The following is a 25,606-nucleotide window of genomic DNA, read 5'->3' as shown; positions in this document are numbered from 1 at the left end:
GATAAGTATTTAGATAAGCAATTATACTGGAGATGGCAAAAAATGGTTAATCTTATCTATTAACTGGAATATTTCTCAAAAGACTAACCACTCCTCCCCCATTCCTATCTCTCTGGAATATCACAGTAGACTCTTGAATTATTCCTGCACAGGTCCACTTACATATGCATTTTTTTCAATAAATACACTATAGTAGTATAACTGTATTCTCTTTTCTTATGATTTTCTTAACATTCTTAACATTTCCTAGCCTATTTCATTGTAATAACATGGCATATATATATATATATATCATATATATATCATATATATATATATCATGCAAAATATGTGTTAATTGACTATTTTGCGTCATTGGTAAGGCTTCTGGTTAACTGCAGGTTGTTAATAATTAAGTTTTGGGGAGTCAAAAGTTATACTTGGATTTTTGGATGTGCAGGGGTTAGCATCCCTAACCCCCATGTTGTTCACAAGTCAACTATACACACACGACAATTTTTCACTTAAAAATACATCCTGGAAATCATTCCGTGTTAGTTTGTGGACAGATTCCTCATTCTTATTTATGGCTCCATAGAAATCCATTGCATAGATATATCACAGCTTTTTCTATTCTTTTCCACAAATGGGCATTTTGATTATTTTTCATTTTGCTATCGCTAACAATTTAATATTGAATACCATCCGCTTTCCTCTTATATGTAGAAACGTATCCTCAGGAAAAAATTCCTAGAAGTGAAATTGCTCAAAACTATGAGCTTCACAAGTTGTTCCTGTTTTTTTCTCCCCACCCCCTTAGATGGGGTGGCTAAAATGGGCTGGAGTTGGGTCATTTCCCATCCTCTAGGTCACTTAGGCTCTGATTAACTAGTTTTCTCCTGAGGGCAGATCTTGTTAGGAACAGTGTGCTCTGGCATATTTCCAAATGGTTCTTTTTCTCTTTCCTCTGCTGAAAGCTTGAGGGGATTTTTCTTTGATATTTACTAGGAGAACCTGGTCAAACTCCTGGAGGTAAATCTCACAAAATTGCGGCTGCCTACTTACGACTGAGTCTTCCTGGATTTTTTAACTCTCAGAGTTGTCCATACTGAGACTTCACAATTCAACAATTACAATTCAGACTGGAATTTCTGTCCTGTTCCTTTGATCTTATCTTCAATACTGAGCTACTTGGTTTTATAGCTTTATGTTAAGTGTTAAAATCAAGTTGTATAAACCTTTCAACTTATTTTTCTTTTTTTTTTTTCAAAATTGTTTTAGCATCTCAAGGCCCTTTGCATTTTCATATACATTTTGGGATCAGCATGTCAATTTCTATTTTAAAAGTCTCTGAAATTTTTATTTGAATTGTTTTGAATCTATAAACCAGTTTGGGGAAAATGTATATATCCTAATGATATTAAGTGTTGCAATCCATGAACCAGGTATATCTATTTAGATCTTTATTAAATCTCTCAGTAATACTTCATAGATTTTAAAATAAAATACAGTTGACAGTAATATTTTATAATTTTAATGTAGAAGTTTTACACATCTTTTGTAAAATTTATTTCTAAATACTTTGTTTTGTGTGTAAGTAGCATTTTATTGCATTTTGCAACTGCTTGCTACTACAGAAATGTAATCATTTTGTATAATGATCTCATACCCTACAAACTTGCTAAATTTATATTGTTGATTTCTACTTCTACATCTGCCAAGTTTTGCTTCATGAAATTTAAAGCTCTGTTGTTTGAAGCATGCATATTTAATATTGTTGATTTTTCCTAATGATTCCATCTTATTATTATTAAATAGTCCTCTGTCCTTCTTAAAACTTTTTGTTTTGATGTCTAGTTTGGTATTAATAAAACAATCCAGCTTCCTTCTTCTTTCTATGTATTTGTGTCTTTAAATGAATGTATGTATGTATTTTAAAGAGAATAAAAAAGATAAATTATTTTTGAAAAATCAGTCACATTGATGTCTTTAAATTTAAGACATATCTCTTTTAGGCAGAAATCGAGTTTGATTTTGCCTTTTTTGTCCAGTCTGACAATTGCTGCCTTTTATTTGGAGTGTTTAGACCATTAATACGTGATGTAATTATTGATAAGATTTGGTTTATATCTATCATCTTGATATTCATTTTTCATGTGTCTCTTTTGTTTCTCTCATTTCTTTTCTATGTTGTTTGTATTTAGGAAATTTTTTTATTTCAGACTTTATTTCCTTTGTTGAATTATTATCTATATTTTTTATTTTGTAGTGAGTTTTATTTTTTCTATTATTTATTTTTCTACTTTTATGATTATTTTTACTATTTTGTAGTGGTTGCTTTAGGATTAATAATACATGTCTGAACTTATCCAAGTCTATTTATAGCCAATACTGAACCATTTCATATTTCACAACTCCCAGTTCAGAAGTGCAGTAACATTACAACGATATTATTTCATTTACAGAACCCATCATAGCCTTTCTGGTACCTCAGCTACGCAGCTGTGATGTGAACAAGGTGTTGTAGCTGTCTTTCCATTCCTGCTGGGACAGGACTCCAGCGTTCATCCCTAACACAGATGGGCCATTGGTATCTATTTTATTCTCTACCCTTTGGTAAGCCTCACACAGTTTATCAAGCACAGCCCTTGGTCAAGGACTTTTGCAGAAACCCCCCTCCACCCCAGCCTCCAAGCAAACTTTTGGGGTACTGCTCTGTGCAGTCCCTTCTTCTCTGGTGCCTGCCCTGCAGATTCCAGGTGCCTCAGCTTCCTCAAGTCAGCAGGACCATCTTGCTCTGCTGATTCCATTTCACTGGCTTCAGTACAGAAATTCCCAAGCATGGAGGTAGGATTAATATGAGGCTTCCCTTGTCCATTTCTCATCTTTCAGAGATTGCAGTCTTTCATAGACTGCTGTCCAGCTCCATGTTTGTACACTAGGGGAGGGCTAGTTCAGTGCCTGTTAGATTTATTCAAAACCAAGAAGCTTTAGGCACTTTTTATAATGAATAGAATATGTTTCAGAGTACAGGCTCATGATATCTACAACTTGTAGAATTTACTTTCACTTTGCTTTTACAGAATCTGTGTGAGAGTCTCTGGTAGGATAACTTGAGTTTAAAAAGATATCATATAGGTTCTTGAGGCATTCTGGAAGAATTTAGTTCGTTTTATGTATTCTGATTATTTCAGAATTCTCTCCATAGTTTTCATAGTTTTCTCCTCTTTTGTCTTCCTCATTCTCTTTTTCTTTCCTGTGCTTCTTCAATCTTTCTCTCTTTTTAAAAATATTTAACATATACTTGTATAGGTGACCATATGGGCCAAATACTTTGGGGGGCTTGGTGGATATGAAGTCATTTAATTGTTCAGTGCAGTGGGTGAAGCAAAAAGAAGAGTAGTGGGTGCAAGGCAAGTGAGTGTGCCTTACCACTTGTTTTCCTTCTGGAAAATAAAGTGAATTGTTTGTCTTACCCTCTGTACCTTTCTTAAGCTATTAGAAAAAACTTTTGTTATGTTTGTTTTGGAGAAATATAGAACAATTATGAGCAACTTTTGGGTGAATTAGGCAATTAGCTCCCCTTTTTGCTTTCTTTCACAGTGTAGAGACTTGGAAGAAGTTTTAGCCCTTCCTCATATTATGTGATTAATTTTAATACAGGAAGAAACTCTGCCAAATATTTTGTTTCAGAAAATTTTCAAATGAGGCAGATCTGGTAAGCTATGTTTCAACTCAAGTAATAGTTACTTAGAAAAGAAAAAAAAATTTTAAATATAGGACTAATTTAACTGCTTCTAAGAGCCTGTCTGGATTTATTTATACTTTAGTTTTTCTGGCTCTGGAATAGTTTTTCTGGCTCTTTTGTGGTAGTCAAAATGCCACAAAAGAAGTACAAAAACATAACTTTCAGTGTCCAAACAATCTGGTCTAAAAAGTAAAGCAAATTGAGAGAAAAAAGCAAAACACAACATTACCTCTGTTCTCTCTTATGTTCCACAGTTAAAATATCCAGTGCCTTCATGATTTTCCTTTATTGGGACAATGCTCTCTTCAGAGAATCTGGCACCTTAGTTCCCAAAGGCTAGAGTGATGGAAAATCATTTGACCTACAGCAGCAAGGATACCAAACTGTAAGAGGACATGAGGGAGCCAACATTCCAGTCTTGACTTTGGCCTTTACACTGCAGATCTTCCCAAATGGCAGTCCCAAATGTTTAAATTTTTACCATGAATATAAAGCCTCATTCCTGGCCCATGTATATTGCTATGAGACCTCCATAAATCAATTAATAGGCATATCTCACCCCAGATGAAATGAAAAATCTTTCTTATATGAGACCCTGCTCAGAAGGTGGCCTCCTTCTTTCCTGGACTGGAATTTGTATTTGTCTGCCAAAGCTACTGTGGCTATTTGAGAGCCAGATTAGGCCCTTACAGGGGACCTGGGGTCATTGTTCACATCAAATGTCACCTCAGGGACTACACTCACACTTCTCCCTCTGTCTGGAACACTTTTTCTCACTCCTCATGACTAACTGCTTATCCTCAGGTTTCCATTTCAAGGTTACTTCTTCATTGGTGTCTTCTTCCATCACCCAGTATAAATGGATTCTCTAGACACACATTTATAATTCTTATGTTCTTGTCCTTCGAAGTGTTTGTCTCACTATGGTAGTATGTAATATATCTCTGTTTATTGCTTGTTTCTTCCACTGAATCCTGTGTTCCATGAAGCCAGGAATCATTTCTATTTGACCAACCACAACAAACATGGTCTCTAGTATAAAGCCTATCTTATAGTGGGCATTCAGTAGACATTTGTTTATTAAATAAATGAACCACCATTCCTCTACCTACAGCCATACAGGATCCTATGGCAGCCACACAGAGAGAGCTTCAGCAACCAAATATGGAGGGGGGGTGCAAATTCATCTTACCCAAAATTATGTGGAGGATTCACAAAAGCACCCTGTGGCAGGAGTCATAAATATGCAGGTTGAATCATGAAAAACAAGGTCTCTGCCCTCTATAACCAAATAAGGAAACCAAAACTCATACAGGCCATATTTAACTAGGTACCTTGTAGAAACCCAGGGGAAAGGGCATGGATTTTATTGCTTATTTTCCAAATTGAAGTTTTTAAAAATTTATATACCACTGTTAATAATCTGCCTCCCTGTGGGTAGGATGATAAAAGTAATTAGCACAGGGAAAAATAACACCAAAGAAAGTCAGCTTATTGGAATAAGAGCTTTCAGAGCTAGGATACCAAATAAAGCATTTGACACCATCTCTCAGCCAACTGCAGAAATAAATACTTGTCTAGGTAGGCTTAAGTGAAAATTGAGTATTCAACTAAAAGGAATGTATTAAACAAGAATATCACACCAGCTTTCCAGTGTAACAGAACTTTTGGAACCAATATACATACCTTTAATTCCAATCTGGGGATGGCAAAGAAATTGTATCTGATGGGCTAAGTCTAGTCCATTGGCACTGGCTGCTCAGAGTACTAGACTGTGACAAATTCTAAGGCTGAGTCTGGGCTTAGTAAGGAAATGAGCCATGCCTAGGTAGTAATTTCTGATGGGCGGAGAATAGGGATTAAAACTAATCATGCCATGTTGCTATCATTACCAGTTAAACTTTTTAAAAAAAGTTTAAATAATAGGGATTTTGAGTCCTACTGTAGGTAGGAGTGACATGATAACTAACTTGAGTAACACCTAGCAGGCAGAGTCTAGAGGTGACATTAACATCACACCTGAAAAGTTGTCCTTTTTCCCCATCCCATAAGGAACCATCTTCATTCAAGGTCTATGGCCTTCAGAATGCCCCCTTTTTCTTTTTCTTTTTCTTTTTTTTTTAAACCCTGTTACAGGATTAGTGTTTTTTTTTTTTCTAAGATTTTATTTATTTATTCATGAGAGACACACGCAGAGAGAGGCAGAGACACAGGGAGAGGGAAAAGCAGGCTCAATGCAAGGAGCCCGATGGGGGACTCGATCCTGGTTCTCCAGGATCATACCCTAGGCTGAAGGCAGTGCTAAACTGCTGAGCCATCCCGGCTGCCAGAATGCTTCCTTTTCTAACACTTTCTTGGAGCTGCCTTTTACCTGTGTGATCCTTGCTTCCCACCTACAACAACTACCCTAATCTAGGTCTTCTGCAAACTCAGTATAACTATTCATAGAACATTGGTGTGCTGGACCTTAGATAAATGATCAAGAGGGAATATTGACTTAGATAATGTGTGAAGTCCCATCCTTAAATTCTATTCTTTGATTCCAGGGCTTTCATACCTCTAATATAGATGGCATTTAAGAAGTGTGGAAATTTCTCCATCTTTTCATCAAGAAACCCAGACAATTCCAGATCTAATTCTAACAGGACCTGAGTCACAGAAAAGCTTCTTATAATACTACACAGAAAATCAGCTATAGGAACAGGGCTCAGTTTGTAATTCCTAGTCCCAAGACCAGGCAACTGGACTAGTCATAGTTTTTAGGAAAATACATTTATTGATTTGTAAGTAAAAATTTTAAAAGCTAAGAATGAAGCAAAAATATGCAAAGATTTTTTTTTAAGATTTTATTTATTCATGAGAGAGATATATAGAGAGAAGCAGAGACACAGACAGAGGGAGAAGCAGGCTCCATGCAGGGAGCCCAACCATGGGACTTGATCCCGGTTCTCCAGGATCATGCCCTGGGCCGAAGCCAGGTGCTAAACCACTGAGCCACCCAGGGATCCTCAAAGATTTTTTTCATATGTGTTTTTTATTTGATTTTTTTTGTTGTTAAGTATAAAGAAATGTTCACAGAATTTGAAAAAAAATTTGGCCCTTTTTAAATTATATCCCCAAGGAGTGTCTTCATCCTATAGGGACATATTCACCCTTCCTTTTCTAGATAAGCTGTTGAACAATATCCCATAGACCTTTACAGTTGCTTTCTGGGTTATAGTCCTCCTATGACATAAACAAGTCAAACCCAAATATTGGTATAATGTAAACAGAAATCATCTGTTATATTGAGGACATTAAATCATACTTTCCTAAATTTCTCCTAAATTTCCCATTAATGAGGCAAAAGTTAAGGCATTGACACAGAAATTTGCATAAAGTTGATAATGTTCATATTGTTTTTTAAAAATATCTTCCAAAAAATCTGACAAAATGTTTTGTGTACTTAACAACTTATAGTAGAGTGCTGTATAATATAGCTGTTACTCATTACACTACCTATGCCTGTGATTTAAACTCTTGTGTACCTCCATTGTCTGTACAGATTAAAGTTTAAGTTTTGAAAACAGCTTATAAAACCCAACTTTATCTGTTATTTCTTATCTCCCTAACTTCATGTCCCTTTTGCTTTTTACCTATGATCTCCAAAATTGCTAGCAATTACCAGCACACTGGCCTTTCCTTGCACCCTTAACTTTGACCATGTAGCCCCCTCTGCCTGAAGTGGACTGTCTTCTCTTCCTTGGTTGGTAATTTCAATTTATCCTTAACTAGCTCCTTTTTATTTATTTATTTTTATTTTTAAAAATATTTTTAAAAATAAAAAAAATAAAAATTTTTATTTTTAAAAATATTATTCATGAGAGGGGCAGAGAGATACATAGGCAGAGGGAGAAGTAGGTTCCCTGTGGTGAGCCTGATGCGGAACTCAATCCCAGGACCCCAGGATCACGACCTGAGCCAAAGGCAGATGCTCAACCACTGAGCCACCCAGGTGCCCCAACTAGCTCCTTTTTATACCATATCCCCATTTATGCAGAGATAGGTGCTTCTCTTTTACTTCATAAATTGCTGAGTTTTCATCCCCATCATTATGGAAAAAATTGTTAGCATTTTATATGTAGTCTCTCCTCTTCAAAGTAGGCACTTTCAGGGCCGTGAACAGTATCTTGGTAGGCTTTGTGTGCTGAGTGCCATGCCATTGCCAGTGTTGGGCTCATCAGAGGCCCACACATATGTGGCAGATTGAGTAAATTACTCAATGGAGGAAACTCATCATCGCAGATAATGAAGGAGAAAGATGTGCAATAACTGTAATTTGTTGTGATAAGCCTCCCCCCCCCCACCCCCGCCACACACACACAGAAAACCCAAAACAAAAAGCTACAAATTTCACAAGTTTACATACTTCTCACTGGAGAGTTTATATTACAATAGGATGAGTGAATCTTCACACAGATTGAAGAGAGAATTGAAGCTGGTTTGGTGTCACTTAGGCTTTTTGATTCACTGTCTTTCCCACTGCAGCCACAGCACCATCCTCCCTCCCCCAATTCCTTCCCTGAAACCCAGATCATCATCCTACAATCGCCTCTGCTCACAGCTAATCTTCTTTCCTCTCAACTTTTACAGCATTTCAGTCTGTACTACTGACTTGGCATTCTAAATGTGACCTGTACCCTTAGACAGTTTTTCTGTGTCCTGTTTTTTTCTATTAGGTCCTAAGTTCATGGAGACTAGAAATCATGCTTCTTTTTCCCCCCACTTTTAATTCCAGCAGTGTGTCTTGCACATGGATACAGTCTTACACAACATGTAGTACATTATGTAACAATGTATATTATGTAATCAATGCAGGAAGAAAAAGAGCTTGAATTGAAAATAGGGAAACCTGATTTGAGAACCCAAGCTTTCGCTGTGGGAAACTTACTTAACTTCTCTTTTTTTCATGCTTATATATTTTAACATAGATCTAATCATTAATCATGAAGTAATTATTATCCATAACAATTGAGATGTTTGATAAACCAACATTTTAATGGTTATAAAATTTAAATGTGGGAGTTTTTCTTAACCTTTTCCTGATTCTTGGACATTAAGTTTATTTTAAGTTTTCATTATTATAAATACTGCTGTGATTTTTTTTTACAAAATTGTGACCATTATTTTTTTATCTTTTTTCAGAGATTTTATTTATTTATTCATGAGAGATACAGATAGAGAGGCAGAGACAGGCAGAGGGAGAAGCAGGCCCCATGCAGGAAGCCCGATGTGGGACTCGATCCTGGGACTCCAGGTAAATGTCTGTCTACCTTCCTGAGAAACTGGAGGACAGACAAGAACCTAGAAATTATTTATAGCTATTGGGAATAGACGAAGGAGTTAATAGAGAAAAGAGATCCTGAAAAATGAAATCATTTTCAGGATCACGCCCTGGGCCAAAGGCAGGTGCCAAACTGCTGAGCCACCCAGGGATCCCCTACTGCTGTGATTAATATCTTTCTATATATTGGTTTTTTATTTCTTTCTTTCTACACATAAGATGACTTATTCAGGAAAAATCAACAGAAGTGTCATTTCTGTGTCAAAAGACCCGAATATTTATTTATTTTTTTAATTTTTATTTATCTGAGAGAGAAGGAGCACAGGCAGGTGCAGGGACAGAGGGACAAGCAGACTCCCTGCTGAGTGGGGAACTCAAGTAGAATAGGGGCTCAATGCAGGGTGAGGTAGGGCTCCATCCTAGGACCCTGAGATCATGATGCTTAATGGACTCATCACCAACATGCCCACCAAAGAGCCTACTATTTCTAAGCCTCTGATGGAGTGTTCTAACATTTCTAAGCCACTGATGGAGTCGGAGAGAGAATCTTACTCTACACTGTGGGGTGGCCTGAATAGAGGACACATAATGGTTTAGGCAATTCACTGTAATGATAGTTAATGTCAATCAGATGAAAAGAGACAAGTGGGCAGATCTCAGGCCATATTATTTAGAAACAGAAATGGCTATAGTTCCACTTTCCTGTATAAGATAATATGCAAAGAATGTTACAGGGTATTTGAAGCATTTTTTTCCTTACATAAAAACTATTTGTTGAATTGAATAATATTTCACTTTGCTTCCCTAACACAGAACTCCGACTTAAAGGCACTTTTCCAAATCCTTCCACAAACTTTAGGAATTGCTTTATAAAAGCAGGCACAAAATCCAACCAGACTTGAATCTCAGAGCAGAGGAATATAAGGGAGGGTGAAATTTTCAGAGAAAGGCTGAATTGAATCTTAAGGAGATAGGGCCAGTAGCCAAGCTGCATCACTGAAACGACTTCATTTGGAACTTTCTCCCTAATCTAAAAATAATAAGGCCTTGGCATAACTAGGTCAGAACATTAGTTATAGTTATTTCTTTGATTAAAAATGAAGGAGAAGCAATCCTACCATTACAGGCAATATTTTGGTAGAGGTTTTCTGCTAAAAAGCAAACAACATGCATTTTATTTGGACTCACTCTTAAGATGTTTGGAAAGGAACTTTCCAAGAAGGAACATAGTGTTTTCTTCTTTTAGTCCTCTAAAATGGTGGAGTTCTAAGCTATCCTCTCTTTTCTTCCATGATAAGATTGTTGACAGATACATACAGGTCATGGGAAGTTTTGGGGGTTTGTTGTAGTTGTTTGCATGTTTGTTTCTTTTTCCTTTTTTTTCTTTTTCCTTTTTCTTTTTCTTTTCTTTTCTTTCTTTCTTTTTTTTTTTTCATGTTTGGTTCTTAAAATTAGACAAATAGAGGGACAAGAAGAGAAATTGTTTCCTCAGCAGTAATTTGGAAATGTGCCTTCTGCTTATCTTTTGGTTCGTCATTCTGGAAGTTTAAAAGCAACTAACCAGGAACATGTACACCCTAGCTTATGCCCAGGAGCATTGTCTGCAGTCCCCAAGTGAAGAGATATTTTCATTTCTACCCTGGATCTTGATTCAAGGAAAAGCTAGACCATCATGCAGTCAGGGACAATACTAAGAACTCCTGGTTGGGTTAAAATTTCTCTTTAGTTATATTCTTTAATTATATTCTATGAAATACACAGATTGTTTAATTCACTATGAATGAGAACTGTTTTATTTTTACCTTAGCCAATAATTTGTTAGGACTGAAACCAGGAACTGATAAAACATCCTCTTCTGTAATATCTTCTCCCATGTTTTTCCAGACTTAGTGGGCCATCAAAAGACTTCCATGTGGTCAGCTGCTAGAAGTCAGCTTGACTGTCTGAGGGTTCAGGTGAGAGGCTGAATAGGAAGCTCACTGTATATTACATAAATCTTCTACCTCTCTATTTTTAAATTATCATTTTCTCTTCAAATTCTGCTGATGTGATTTTTCTTTTCATTTCTAGTTATTTTCTCTTTTGTGATACGTTTGGCAACATTTGACAAAGTAAACAGTAAATGAGAAATCACATTAGAATAGAATAAGGTTTTCTGCCAGTGGATTCTTAAAATTAATATGTTTTTTTGTCATCACATCAGTTTTGATTTTTAACTTATCTATCTACTTGAAAACTAAAAATAAGTATATGCATTTGGGGGAAATCAATTAATAGAGCAGATTATAAAATGAAAAATCTTACTGGTGTATTCCCCAAACCCCATGCCTTTCTTCAGAGATAAAGTTCTTCCTGGCAGTTGTTTTCCTACAGGATAAACTTATTGAAGATATTATTCTAAGTGACTTGAGGACAATTAAAAGAGAGAGGGACACCTTTGAAAGCAACCAAATGAGGTCAGCATGGAAGATGATGAATTTTCCTAGAAACAAACAGAAACAAAAAGGAACAGATGAATTATAAAATGGATAAAATATCTGAAGAGACACCTCATCAAAGAAGATGTACATGGCAAATAACAATATAAAAGATATTCAATAGTTGTATGTTATTAGGAAATGCAGTTTAAAACAACAAGATAGCACTACACACCTATTGGAATGGCTAAAATTCAAAATACTGACAACACCAAATGATGACAAGGGGTGAGCAACAGGAACTCTCATTCATTGCTGGTGAGGACACAAAATGGTACAGCTGCTTTGGAAGACAATTTGGAAGTTTCTTACAAAACATACTATTACTATATGGTCCAGAAATTGTACTATTCAAATTTACCCAAATAAGTTGGAGAATTATGTCCACATAAAAACTAGTACAAGAATATTTATAGCAGCTTTATTCATAATTGCCAAAACTTGAAAACAACCAGATGTTCTTCAATATGTAAATGAATAAGTAAACTGAATAAATACCCAGACAACAGAATATTAGTCAGTGCTAAACAGACATGATATATCAAGCCTTGGAGGAAACTTAAATGCATATTACTAAGTGACAGAAGCCAGTATGAAAAGGCTACATACTGTAAAATTTCAACTATATGACATTTTGGAAAAGGCAAAACTATAGAGACAGTAAGAAAGGCAGTGGCTGCCAGGGGTTGAGGGGTATTTGGGAAAGAAGAAAAGGTGGAACATGGAGCACTTTTAGAATAGTGAAACTATTCTATATGACACTATAATGGTAGATACATGACATTTTACATTTGTCAAAACCCACAGAACTGTATAACACGAAGAGTGAACCCTGGTGTAAATGATAGACTTTAGTAATAATGTATCAATATTGACTCATCAGTTCTAACAAATGTACAACAATAATGTAAGATTTTAATAATAAGGAAATATGTAGTCTCCTTTTTTAAAAAATAACTCATTCTGTATTTTGTCACTCATTTTTGATGTGTACTTTATTAAGCTTACATTTTCTTTCAGATCTTCTAAAGAGAAAGGACCATAGGGATATTTTCCTTTCTTTGGGGATAAATTCTGTTTTGTTTTGTTTTGTTTTACTTTGTTTTTGGAGGATGGAAAATGTCCTTGGAATTTTTTGGTATCTATGATATTCTCTACTTTTGATGCATTATAATCAGAAAAAGTATTCCATATTTATTTGTGGGGAAAGGGAGCTGTAAAATGTATATTCTCTGTTATCAGAATATAGAAATCTATATTCTGATATTATTATATCAATCATGAGTTTTATTCCCTGGCAGTTATATTATTTTTAATTTTTTTTAACTTTTATTTATTTATGATAGGCACACAGTGAGAGAGAGAGAGGCAGAGACACAGGCAGAGGGAGAAGCAGGCTCCATGCACTGGGAGCCTGACGTGGGATTCGATCCCGGATATCCAGGACTGCGCCCTGGGCCAAAGGCAGGCGCCAAACTGCTGCGCCACCCAGGGATCCCCCTGGCAGTTATATTATTAATTTTACAGAAAGTATATAAAGTTCTGTTTCTTGATATATCAACTTTAGATAGTATTTATTAATTTCCAGTAAGACGAGACTTAAACCTTTTAATGTGTATTTATCACTACATTATTTTTGCATTCTCTGGGCTTATCTAATTTATAATCTGTGTACATTTTCCTACCACTGTTTAGATCAGCTCCATATTTCATTGGAATCAGTATTCACCACTAGTTCTTTTATTTTGATGTCTACTGGTGACAGGGAGCTCATCAGCAGATTTTTTTTAAACAATTTTTGTCTACTATATTCTCAGAGTTCTTTGTAATGTCTGTCTGCTTCTTTATATGTGAACAACGGTGTGGCTATATTAAAAAAAAAGGTCTTTGAATTGTATTAATGGATTTCTTTTTTTTAAGATTTTCTTATTTATTTGTGAGAGAAAGAAAGCATGAGTAAGCGAGAGAGGGAGAGAGAGCACAAGCAGGAGGAGGCAGAGGGGCAAAGGGAGAAGCAGACTCCCCACTGAGCAGGGAGCCTGATATGGAGCCAGATTCCAGGACACCAGGAGCATGACCTGAGCCGAAGGCAGACGCTTAACCAACTGAACCACCCAGGCGCCCCTATATTAATGACTTCTTTCTGTCTTTTCCATTCTTTCTTTTTTTGGCTATTTATTTTGCCCTAGTTTTGCATAGGATCATGCTGTTTCTTTTAAATTTATTCACGTTTATATTAAGTATCAGGACCTTGGTTTGCTCTGATATGGGTGAATTCTCCAAGCCAATTTTAGTTTTAGAAAGATACATCAATGACTTGGGTCAGAAGACCATAGCCCTCAGGAACTCAAAGGACCATAGAACTAATGTTTTCAAAAACTTAAGCCCAGAGAAGCAAATTTCACAAAACTCCTAACTTTAATACAATTTTCTTTTCATTACAACAGTGTTTCTCAACATGCTGAAAGATAGGTGGCTCAAATTTTGAATGTACAAAAGTTATTAAGGCGACATTGATTTCAGGTGATGCACTGACCAATATAACCCTTGAGCTTTGGTTTGTCCTATTTCTAAAATCACCTATTTAAATCTGAATTTATTACCCACCAAATGTCACTTATTTCAAGGAAAACTTCCTCAGCTCCTGACTACTCATTTCAAGGAAAATTGGGCTCAACACCAAGCACCCTCTACTCAGATTTGGCTTTTGAATACCCTTGTTATTTGTCATATTTGCTTAAAATTTGCTCAAGCAGTGATGATATTTTACTAGTAATAATGACAATAGCTATTATTATTGTTATTGATAGATTTTATTGGGCACATATCAAGTACTAGCTATATACTTTATGGTATTATTTTATTTAAATCTCATGGCAATACTAAAAGGGATGTACTATTATCCTCACTTTACAGAAAAGGATACTGTTATTAAGAGAGTTTAGATCTATTTTATAGACATCTTCTATAGGGTGTGGAAGGTTATCTAGCCATGAAATTATGTATTCCTATCCACAGTGTTACTGGCCTCCAGGCATGATTACACATGGGAATAAACTCTGTGGATAGCTCCAGTAGATATGTAGAATGGTTATTTCATCTATCTGAATATTTTCTCCTTCAAAATCTCCTCCCTCCCTTTTGCTTGCCTTCCTTCCTTCCTTCCTTCCTTCCTTCCCTCCTTCCTTCCTTCCTTCCTTCCTTCCTTCCTTCCTTCCTTCCTTCCTTCCTTTCCTGCCTTCCTAGTGTTCAAAAAGTTAAATGATTAACTAAACAGTTCCCCAAACACTTCAGATTGTTCAATTCTTCAACAGTCTTTATTCCTTTGCATGAAACCCAGATAGTGCAACTGTTAGTCATCAGCTCACAAATCTCTAGTAACTTCCTATTGTCCACAGGTCAGTCTCCAGTCTAGAGGCAACATCCTGTAGCCTATGTTCTTTCTCCATACTAGAATCTCTAGTTTCTCCTTTCGTCTCCTCTCCTCTCCTCTCAATATGTTCACAGTTCAGTTCTCTTTCAAGTCATGTATATATTCATATTCATTGCCTATAAAATTTCTCTGACTACTTGGCTTCTTGAAATTAATTCTAGAAAGACTAATTTTATCGTAAGCAGATAATGAATGAAGCATAAGATTTTATAGCTGAAAAGACTTTAGGAGTTTTGTATTTCAACATCTCACTTTACAGATGAGGAAATGGGGGCTTAGACAAGTTAATTGATTGGCTCAAGTTTGGATACTAATTTTTATCATGGTAACTGACTTTCAGTACAGCGCCTTAATTCCTTTTAATTTTAAGTAAAAGAAACATTTTAAGGTCTATCTTAAAATCCACAAACCATATTTTTTAAAATTTAATATTATTTATTATTTTTATTGCTACTCTATTAATGAAATGTCTAATAATATTTGGAAAGAATGACTGGATGAATATTTAAGTACAGTCTCCACTATATCTCACAGAGGTATTTTATCACCTTGATACTTTTAATAATGGCCTTTGCTCAATTTAATGTCCTTATAAACATAATCTCTACATAAACAGTTTTACTTTAAATTGATATTATGCATTCACTGAAAACTTGATAGTCTATAAATTATGCCTTACTAAATTGTCTTTCTCAGAAAATAGAACAACTTTTAGATGATAGCTTAAAACTTATGACTTCACTAACAACTTCAAGTTCTTCTGAGCTAATGCAGCAGTTCTACTTGTAAATAAACATCCACCTATCCTGTCTTCTATATTCTCCTCTGTCCTACTTTCACTTCTGAATTGACAGTGGTGACCTTCAAATGAAACAATAGCTAGCAATAATGTTATTAGGCAGGCTGGCTTCCTGGCGGGCTAGAGGGCCCAGATATATTCCATGCTGAGGTCTTCACTTTATTCAAGACAAGACATTTGTTAGACTGATGGGATTAATGCAAGCACACTCATCTGCACTGTTAAACACTGTTCAAAGGTTCAAATATCACAAGTGGAAGGGAGAATAGCCATTGGATATGGAAGGCTTTATTGTTTATAATTGAGAGCTGTGGAAGCACCTGTCTCTACACTGTACTCTGAAGGCTCCACTTTATAGGTGCCAAGTGTGGTGAAACTCTTCAGTGGTGCTCTTTGAATGAACCAGAGGCAGGACAACATGGCAGTTAAGGACGTGTATGAGACTCACATTTTGATAGAGCTAGAGTTGAGTCCTGACTTTACCACTTCCTATGAACCGCTCCACAGGGAAACTTTAAATCTCAGTTTCTCCTTTGTAAAATACAGATAATTATGAATACTTAGCTCATTGGGAAGCTATGAAGATTAAATGAGATGATGCATACAAAGTGTTTAATGCATTGACCTACTCCTGATAAGCCCTGGTTAATAATAAATCATTGAGGCAAAAAAAAATCCCTGATTGGTAATCCTGCATTAATTCTTGTCCCAAATTTTATATATTTTTTAAAGACTTTATTTATTCATGAGACACACAGAGAGAGGCAGAGAAATAGGCAGAGGGAGGAGAAGCAGGCTCCATGCAGGAGCCCGATATGGGACTCAATCCCTGAACCCCGGGATTACATCCTGAGCCGAAGGCAGATGCTCAACCGTTGAGCCACCCTCTTGTCCCAAATTGTAAAGGCATGGCTTCTGAGGAAATGCTAAACTCCTGCCATTGATCAACAAAGTATGAGTTGCCTGCATCAGATATGCTGAGGCAAGGTACATAAATGCAAGCAAGCATTTCTCAGACTCTAAGTCATATCATACACGTCTCTAGATCTCAGATGAGCTGGCAGGTTTTTCAGAACAATTATTTAAATGAATGAGTTTGCATTCAGAATGTCCTGCAACAAAGTCCAGGAACTGCATTAACATATATTGCTTGGCTTCTAAGGAGTTTGATTATTTATATCAAGTTGTGACCAATTCAGAGGCATCATGGCAAGATGATTTCCTCTGACAATGCTGTGCTTTTGAGCCCTAACAGATGGTCTGTGTTGTAGTTATTACATGCTTGTGCCCCTCTACCATGAGCAGGAGCTGTATTTCACTTACCATTTTATCAGTGATACATAAGAGTGTGCCTAGGACCTAGAAACTACTTCATAAAGACTGGGTGACTAAGTGGGTAAAATATGAATTCCAGCTATGTTATTTCATTACTCCCTAAATAATCTTCACACTGTCTTGTCAATATGCTAGTGACTGCCAACTAGTCTTCAACTGCCAACTAGATCAACAGAACACACTGTTCGTTCATATTCTATAGAGTGTGATTTCAAATATGCGGAGACCCCACCCCCATCCCTCAACACGGCAGTGTAGAACAGGAGTGGGAGCATGACTTCCAGAACCAGCCTACATGGCTTCAAATCCTGACTTTGCCACTTCTCAGCTCGTGACTTCAGACAAGTCACTTAGTACATCTGTGCCTAGTTTTCTCATCTCTAAAATAGAGATAATTATTGTACTTACATTAATAAAATTATTGAACAGATTAAATGAGCTAATATTTGTAAAATGCATAATTATTGACTAGCATGTGGTTAAGTACTATATAGTATTAATTATTAATATTTTTACAGAATAACAATAAGCTCATAATGCAAACTATAACCAACCAGCTCTCCGAATAATTGTTTTTTTCAACTTTTTATTTCAATTTCAGTTAGTTAACATAAAGTATAATATTAGTCTCAGGTGTAGAATTTAGTGATTCATTACTTACATACAATACCTAGTGCTCATCACAAGTGTCCTCATTAATCCCCATCACCAGCTTAACCTTTCCCCCCCACTGGCCTCCCCTCCAATAATCCTCGATTTGTTCTCTATAGTTAAGAGAGTGTTTCTGGTTTGCCTCTCTTTCTTTTTTCCCTATGGTGATATGTTTTGTTTCTTAAATTTCACATATGAGTGAAACCATATGGTATTTGTCTTTCTCTGACTGACTTACTTCACTTAGCATAATACTCTCTAGCTCCATCCACATCATTGCAAATGGCAAGATTTCATTCTTTGTTATGGCTAATATTCCATTGTATATATACACTACTTCTTCTTTACCCATTCATCAGTCAATGGACATTTTGGGTTCTTTCCATAATTTCGCTATTGTTGATAAAGTTGCTATAAATATAGGGGTGCATTGTATCTCTTTATATTAGTATCCTTTGGGCAAATACCTAGTAGTGAAATTGCTGGATCATAGAGTAGTTCTATTTTTAACTTTTTAAGGAAGCTCCATACTGTTTTCCAAAGGGGCTATACCAGTTTGCATTCCCTCCAACAGTGTAAGAGGGTTCCCCTTTGCCTGCATCCTCAATCTCTGAATGATATACAGGAGCATTAAGTGATGGTTACACTTATAGCTGGAAGAAGCTCTTCCCCCACATTTGGGCTGTATTGTGCTCTGTATCTCATTGTATTATTTCCTTGCAAATCAAACATTGTGTGGCATTTATATTAATTAAATTTGGTTAAGCCAAATACTCCCTCATTCAGCTATCAGGATAACTCTGTTTCATACACCTAGTTTTCTTGGGTAGTTTATGACAGATGTTAATTTGACACTAAGTGGTAAATTTAGGTACATCTTAGGTACTGAATAATAGAGTCATAAGATGCAAATAAAAATATAGATTAAACAAATTATGTGCTTAATCAGGATAATTCCATGGGTTTGCTGTGGAAATAGAAATGTAATATTATCATTCTAGCTTCTATATCTGTGCTAGATCTACTGTGCCCATTGTATCTGATTCAAAGATAAAGTTAAATTCCATTTATATGCTTAATATATCTAATATAAGTATTCATTCTTAAAGTAATGTATTCTATAAAAGTCTATACTTCATATAACAAAATTAATAATTTTAATATCCATTCTTTGCTTAATAGTTTTCCTAGTTTTAATTTTTTAAAAAGGGTATTTCAAAGGTTAGAAATAAAAAGAAAAAAACACTCAACCCTCAAATGGAAGATTACATGGCACAACATTAAACACAACAGAAAGAAGGCAGTAGGAGTTGGTATCTTTTAGATTCTGTGTGCCAAGCAGATAATCTTTATTCAAATGTCAGTTACAAAATCAGTGAGCCTCATAAACTGTGACTAGATAAGACTAGACAGACACCAAACTTGCCCTAGCAAGGTGAAGGGCATCTAATTTATAATAACACTTGACTTTTCTGAAGTTTAATCTTCTTTCAACCTCAACAGAGCTTCCATGCAGAAGTAAAGGAAAATAACCTTCTTGACGTGGAAAGGATTGTCTCTAGCCATTATCAAGCAGATAGCATTTTATTCCTATTTAACAAACAACATTTCCATACTGGATTAAATAATATCTTCGCAAAATTCATGTCCACCCAAAAATCTATGAAGATGGCCTTATTTGGAAATAGGATCTTTGCAGATGTAATCAAGTTAAGATGAGATCATATAGGATTAAGGTGGGCCCTACTCCATATGATTGGTGTCTTTATAAGAAGAGAGAAGTTTGGACCCAAGGATACGGACAAAGAAAGACCATCGCCTGATGGAGGCAGATATTTGAGTGCTAAGAATCCAGCAATCACCAGCAGCTACAAGAGAAGCATGAGATTCTCCTCTAAACTCCCAACAAGAAACCAACATTGCTGACACTTTGATTCGAACTTCTGGCCTCCTGACCTGAGAGAAAATAAATTTCTATTGTCTTCAGTCCCCTAGTTTGTGTTAATGTTACATCAGCCCCAGGAAACCAATTGCTTGGTTGCTTAGTTACCTGCCTTCCCATCCCAAGGTTAATTAAAGCAGTTAATGAAAAGTGATATGAATGTATATTTTGAAATAGCCCTTAATTCTCAAAATGGTTTAACAGTTGTACTAGTTCAAGACAAATGGGAGTTCTCTTTTTGGCTGGTGGGACCCCATCAATATCTATGCACAAGTTGATTGACAGAAAAATCAGAACAATCAGAGTGAATGTATGTGGGGATAAAGGAGAGGTGGACAATGCAAGAGAATGACATGGCAACTCTCCCCAAACTCCTGGCCTGCTAGCTGGTTCATCAGCACTTGTGGAGGGACGGGTTTAAAAGCAGAACCCAAATCCCCTGTTTTCATGAGCAATTGCCTGAGACATTGGTGTTTCTAGGATCAATGAACCAAGTAGAAATCAAGATGAAGGAAAGTTTTTTCTTCCACGTTTTATTGTGCAGCTCTTGTACTTGGTCTCTTGTCATGAGGACAACATAGGTGAATTAACATATATTAGAACAGTGCTTAGAACTGGTCTGACATCAGTAACAATTAGAAAAGAGAACATAAGCAGACCTATTTCCAAGTACATGGAAGACTCCCCTAGGGATACTCCAAAATAACAGAAGGATTGCTGGGAAGTAGCAATATGGATATTCTTCTTATGTCTCTAAGAAGAGACAATAACCCAGAGGAATTTGTGTTATTAATTAATATTCACTAATTTAATACATATGTGTTGAATGCCTTCTAAATATATAAACTCACTGAAGGGAGAGATCATGTTTAGCCATGCTACCCCAGTGCAAAGCAGGCACTGAGCTGTGACTGAGTAGCTGGATGTACCATGTATTGCAACTGAGAAAGGAATACAGGGAAGAAGACAAGACATCACTGCCCTGTATGACAGCAGAGCCAATAGGTGTCAGGTTAAAATGATAAACTTGATCCACATTAACAATTTTTAAATAAAGTTTAAAATTTTTCCCAGTGTGACTAAAATAAATCGTTCTGTGGGGTACTGGAGTGGCTCAGTCAATTTAACATCTGACCTTGGCTCAGGTCATGATCTCAGGGTCCTGGGATCGAGCCCTCACACCATTCTCTCCACTAAACGGACAAGTCTGCTTGTCGCTCTCCCTCTAAACCCCCTACCCTTTGCTTGTGCTCTCTCTTTCTGTCTCTCAAATAAATAAATGAAATCTTTAAAGTAAAATAAAGAGTTCTGCTATAATTATCTGGAAAATTAATTGACGTGGAATAGTTCATTTCTCCTGAACTCTCAGATAAATCAAATGAGAATGAAATTAGGAAAAGCAACCGAAAATTAGTCATTTCAAGCAACTGCTCTAAAATGAATGCATTTCCTTTGAAAACTCTCAGAACATAAATCCCTAACCATTGAAGTAGGTTTTACTAAATTCGGGCAAAGCATTTTTTACTCTTACAGCTCTCTTTGAAGATAGAAATACATTGTAGCATACCCAGTCACAACTTCTTGTTGGAGTCAACTGGAATTTATTTCTTCCTGTAACTTACAGCAGAAGTAGGCTGATTTTTCAAGCAGCATTATTAAAAATGTTACTTTGAAAAAAATCAAATAGTCTCTTCTGATCTTCTGCAGACAGAAAGAGTTAGAAAAACATCACCTATTGTACTATCCCTTGGGCTTTTGACTGAACTCCAAATATTTTGGCAACCTTTCTCTGGTCTCCTTACCCTGTAAGTACTTAATGTTGCCAGTTTCCTGTAATGTAAATGCATTACTAGAACAACATGACAGCTCTGTGTACAAAACATTTTGCCAGGGCGTGCAAGATGGGAGCAAAACCCTTGGAACAAGAGTTTTAATAGAGTTTTAATGATAAATAGAAAGGGACTGAATCTCTCAACTCCCATATCAATTAATAATAAATTTCTTTGCAGACTTACTGAAAAAAGAGAGTTGGGTTCTAAGGTTCAGGAAGGGCATGCCCAGTGCCAATCCTTATCTTAAAGAAGGGAGGAAGTCCATTGCCCTGTGGAGGAAATGGTTCCATTGTCCATTTTAAAATGGCAATGTAATCTTAGTAAAAATATATGTTGTTATACTGTAGCGTGTGGCATGTAATAGCTCACCATGACACTGCTCAGAATTCGGAGGGATCATCTAATAGTTTTAGAGTGAAAAATCATAATTGTAAACAAACAATAGAAAGGAAAATTAATAAACATTTAGCATAGATGCCTAATTAAAATACTTAATACATATTAGTTCCTTTCTCTGCTTCTTACTTCTCCTTACTGTTTGTTAAACTTACAAAGTGAGTATTTACTTCTAAGATTTTTAAAAATTTTATTCTCTTTTCTACCTGAGTTGGTGAAAGGAGCACACTTATAATTAATGCCTGATAATTATTCTGGATGAACTTGCTTAGTAGTGGGACACTTAGATAATGTCATAAGTAATAGAGCCGAGACTATAGTTCAGTGGGAACACAAAGGAGGACATAGCTATGAACCTTTAAGATTAGATTGCTATCTTTTGTAGGAATGAATCTTTTAACATGTATTATCTCTCACAGATATTCAATTAGTTAAAAAAAAAAAAACCCAAAACACCCCAACTGATCTCTCCTTCTTGTTCTTTCCCCAAGTGAGTTCATTATCTTTTGCTGGTTTCCATTAATTTTTCTGACTACTATGTAAATAGAGCTTTTAAATAAATTATCCTCAATTACCATCCTATCAGGACATTGATACATCTGTCATTTTTCCCCCTCCTTTTGTTCAAATATATTTCAGGAAGTAGGAGAGAGATGACCATATAACAATCTAGATAGTGTATATTAAGATAGCGTATATTGGGATCCCTGGGTGGCTCAGCGGTTTGGCGCCTGCCTTTGGCCCAGGGCGCGATCCTGGAGATCCGGGATCGAATCCCACATCAGGCTCCCGGTGCATGGAGCCTGCTTCTCTCTCTGCCTCTCTCTCTCTCTCGCTCTCGCTCTCTCTCTGTGACTATCATAAATGAATAAAAAATTAAAAAAAAAGATAGCATATATTATATGTATTACAGTAATAGGGGCTGACAGTGGTCAACATTCACCATTGATAAGATACAAAGAGTGAAGTGGGGAACAGAAAAATGTGATTTTTAATTCAAGTTTAACTTAAATTCCAATACTTAAATAGAGAAGTACAATATGACCACACTTTATTTCCATATTTTCCCACAAAAATGGGAGGGATGACAGGTTGAACTTGATTTCCTCTTTGCTTCCCATTAATGAATCACTTTTATTTCTATCATCTCTTTGGCCATGCTTCGTGGTTTAGATGGAAGGGTAATGCTGGCTATGACTAAACATAGCATATTATGGGGAAAAAAAAAAAAAGCACAGGTTAAGTCAAGGATGCCTTTGGCCCTTGGAAAAAGAAAAACATGGGAAATGGAAAAGTGAAGACAGTGCCATGTAAATCTCACATCTGTTCCTGAGGCATGCTGTCTTTCTAGAATGAACATTCAGAATGCTCCAAAAAGCCTGCCAGGATTTATCTATCTGATGATTGCTATCCACTTCCACTGCTTCACATGGGGATCAACAATATAAGAAGAGAAGAAAAGAAAGAGGCCTTCTTTGTCATTGTGAAATTTGGGGCAGGAAAGTGAGTGACCCTTAGGCAATTAAGTGCTGTATTTCACTCCTTATTTCAATTGAAGAATGAATCTACTTCAATAATCATTATAATGTTCAGCAATGATTGAGGAATTATACTATGTGCCAGGAGCTAGACCAACTACTTAAAATAAATATATCACCTCATTAATCACAACAGCTCCATTTATGTAATAATAACCCTTTCTACATGAGGTTCTTGAAGCAGTATTTAATCATATTATATGAAGTTAAAATGGGAATGTAGAGAACTCAGGATTTAAGTTCCAGCCACCTTAATCCCTGGGCTAACCTGGGCTCCATATGGAGTATTACTCCCAAGAGGTAAGGGGACTTGCAAGAATAGTTGACCAGTTGGAGGATAAAGTCCATTAGAATTTATGGAAATTACCATGGTCTTTTTTTTTTTAAGATTTTATTTATTTATTCATGAAAGACACAGAGAGAAGGCAGAGACATGGGCAGAGGGAGAAGCAGACTCCTTGCAGGGAGCCCAATATGGGATTCTATGTGGGATTCTATGTGGGATCGATCCAGGAACTCTGGTATCATGCCCTGAACTGAAGGCAGACCTCAACCTCTGAGCCACCCAGGTGTCCCTCCATGGTCTATTTTAGTGAAAGGACTGGAATTTGTTTATATTTGAGTGATAATGCATATATGACTTAGAGTCTAGTTATTAGAAAAAGTATTGGCTAAAATATTATCATTAAATGTATTGCTCCACATTCTCGCACAACCCATACAAAACTAACTGGGTAGCCACAAAATTAATCTAACAGTAAATTTTTTTTTATTTTAAGATTTTAACTGCTGGAAGATTAATCTTTTCCTAACTACATGAACAATAGCTCCATCCTCTCACTCAGAAGAATAATGGATCATCACATTGACTTTTTTCCCATTCAGAAACTAGAGAAATTTACCCTGCCTAAGAATCTGACCTGACCCAAAATATAAAGTGAGTTTAATTTGAAAGCTTCTTATCTATCTGAAGAAAGAAAGATGACCACTGTTTTAGCTTGCAATCCCCAGAAGCAGATCCCAAGACAAGGATTCAAGAATAAGATATCATTTGGTTGGGGATCCCAGTAAGCACTATTAAGGAAGGAGGACATAAGATGGTAGGAAAGTGAGATCCCCCACTGAGGCTTCCCTCCAGAAGTTAAATTCACTAAGGAATTTGGAAAGAACACTTCTCAAAGTAATCCATCCAAGATCAGGTATTTCTTTACCAAATCATTGTCAGTCAGGATAAAAAATCTTCCTGCAGAGAATCATTCGAGTTTACAGAATGCAGCTTTTGGTCTCAGCTACAGTCATCAAAGTTAGAAGTCATTGGAATTGTCTGTTGCTTACATAGTGATAGGTTCATGAGCAGAATCTGAAAACAGGAGAATAAACAAAGGAAAACTTTTACTCCAGCGCATTGTATAATCAAGTCTAGGAGCAAATGTACTAATTATGTTGTAGTTAGTAAAATATTTCTCTACTTCAGTAAGAATTTATACTATAGTCTTTCTAAGAATTAATGGTTAGCCTAGGAAGATGTTTGTAGAGGTGTATTTTTGATCCATTTAGATTATCAGGAAAAATGAGACATGCTTGCCACAGGTTTTGCTGTGGTATATATATCCCATTCTGTAATTCATCCATCCTCATCCCCCAACTCCTCAGTCTTTCTGAGATGAATAACTCAGTATTTGGGCTCTTATACTAATGGATTATAAGATCCACAGGTTTCCTGAGGGTAGGAAGTGAATGGTTTCAGACTTATACCAACCTGTGTAAATAGGGAATGGGGCTGTCATCAAGGAAAATTTGAAGGAGGGATCCTTAGAGAAGAGGGGAGGATCTAAATATAGTGGCACAACCAAGAATTGGGTTATAAGTATCAGATAACTCCCCATGAAGTGCTTAATATTTTTGTGTTTTTCCTTGGATCATGAAAGAGCCCTGTTTGGCATTAAGTCTTAAATGCCTCTGATCTTCACTGCAATTTTTTTTATTGACCTGCAATCTTTCAGTAAAGGTTGATAAATACCAGATAGACTTCTGTGGCAATGATGGGAAGTATATCCTCTCCTGTATTTATTCATCACTGAATAATGGCAAAGAGATAGCCATATCTACTTATGTATGGATGGGAGATTTTAGTCCAAGAATTTCAGGGTAGG

General features: G+C 36.2%; 1 long non-coding RNA gene across 1 annotated transcript in view; it reads right to left on the bottom strand.

Annotated features, from left to right (window-relative positions):
• The window catches only part of LOC140632589 (uncharacterized), a 105,659-nt gene extending 101,518 nt beyond the window's left edge, over nucleotides 1-4,141 (bottom strand). The window contains exon 1 of the long non-coding RNA XR_012030193.1: nucleotides 3,957-4,141. This is a non-coding gene — a long non-coding RNA (uncharacterized lncRNA). The remainder of the gene's footprint in view (nucleotides 1-3,956) is intronic.
• Nucleotides 4,142-25,606: the final 21,465 nt, after the last annotated feature.

Source organism: Canis lupus, chromosome 4 (assembly GCF_048164855.1).
Source record: "Canis lupus baileyi chromosome 4, mCanLup2.hap1, whole genome shotgun sequence".
NCBI classification, from domain to species: Eukaryota; Metazoa; Chordata; class Mammalia; order Carnivora; family Canidae; genus Canis; species Canis lupus.
The sequence above is the reverse complement of the archived record's forward strand: the minus strand, read 5'-3'. Positions and strand labels throughout refer to the sequence as shown.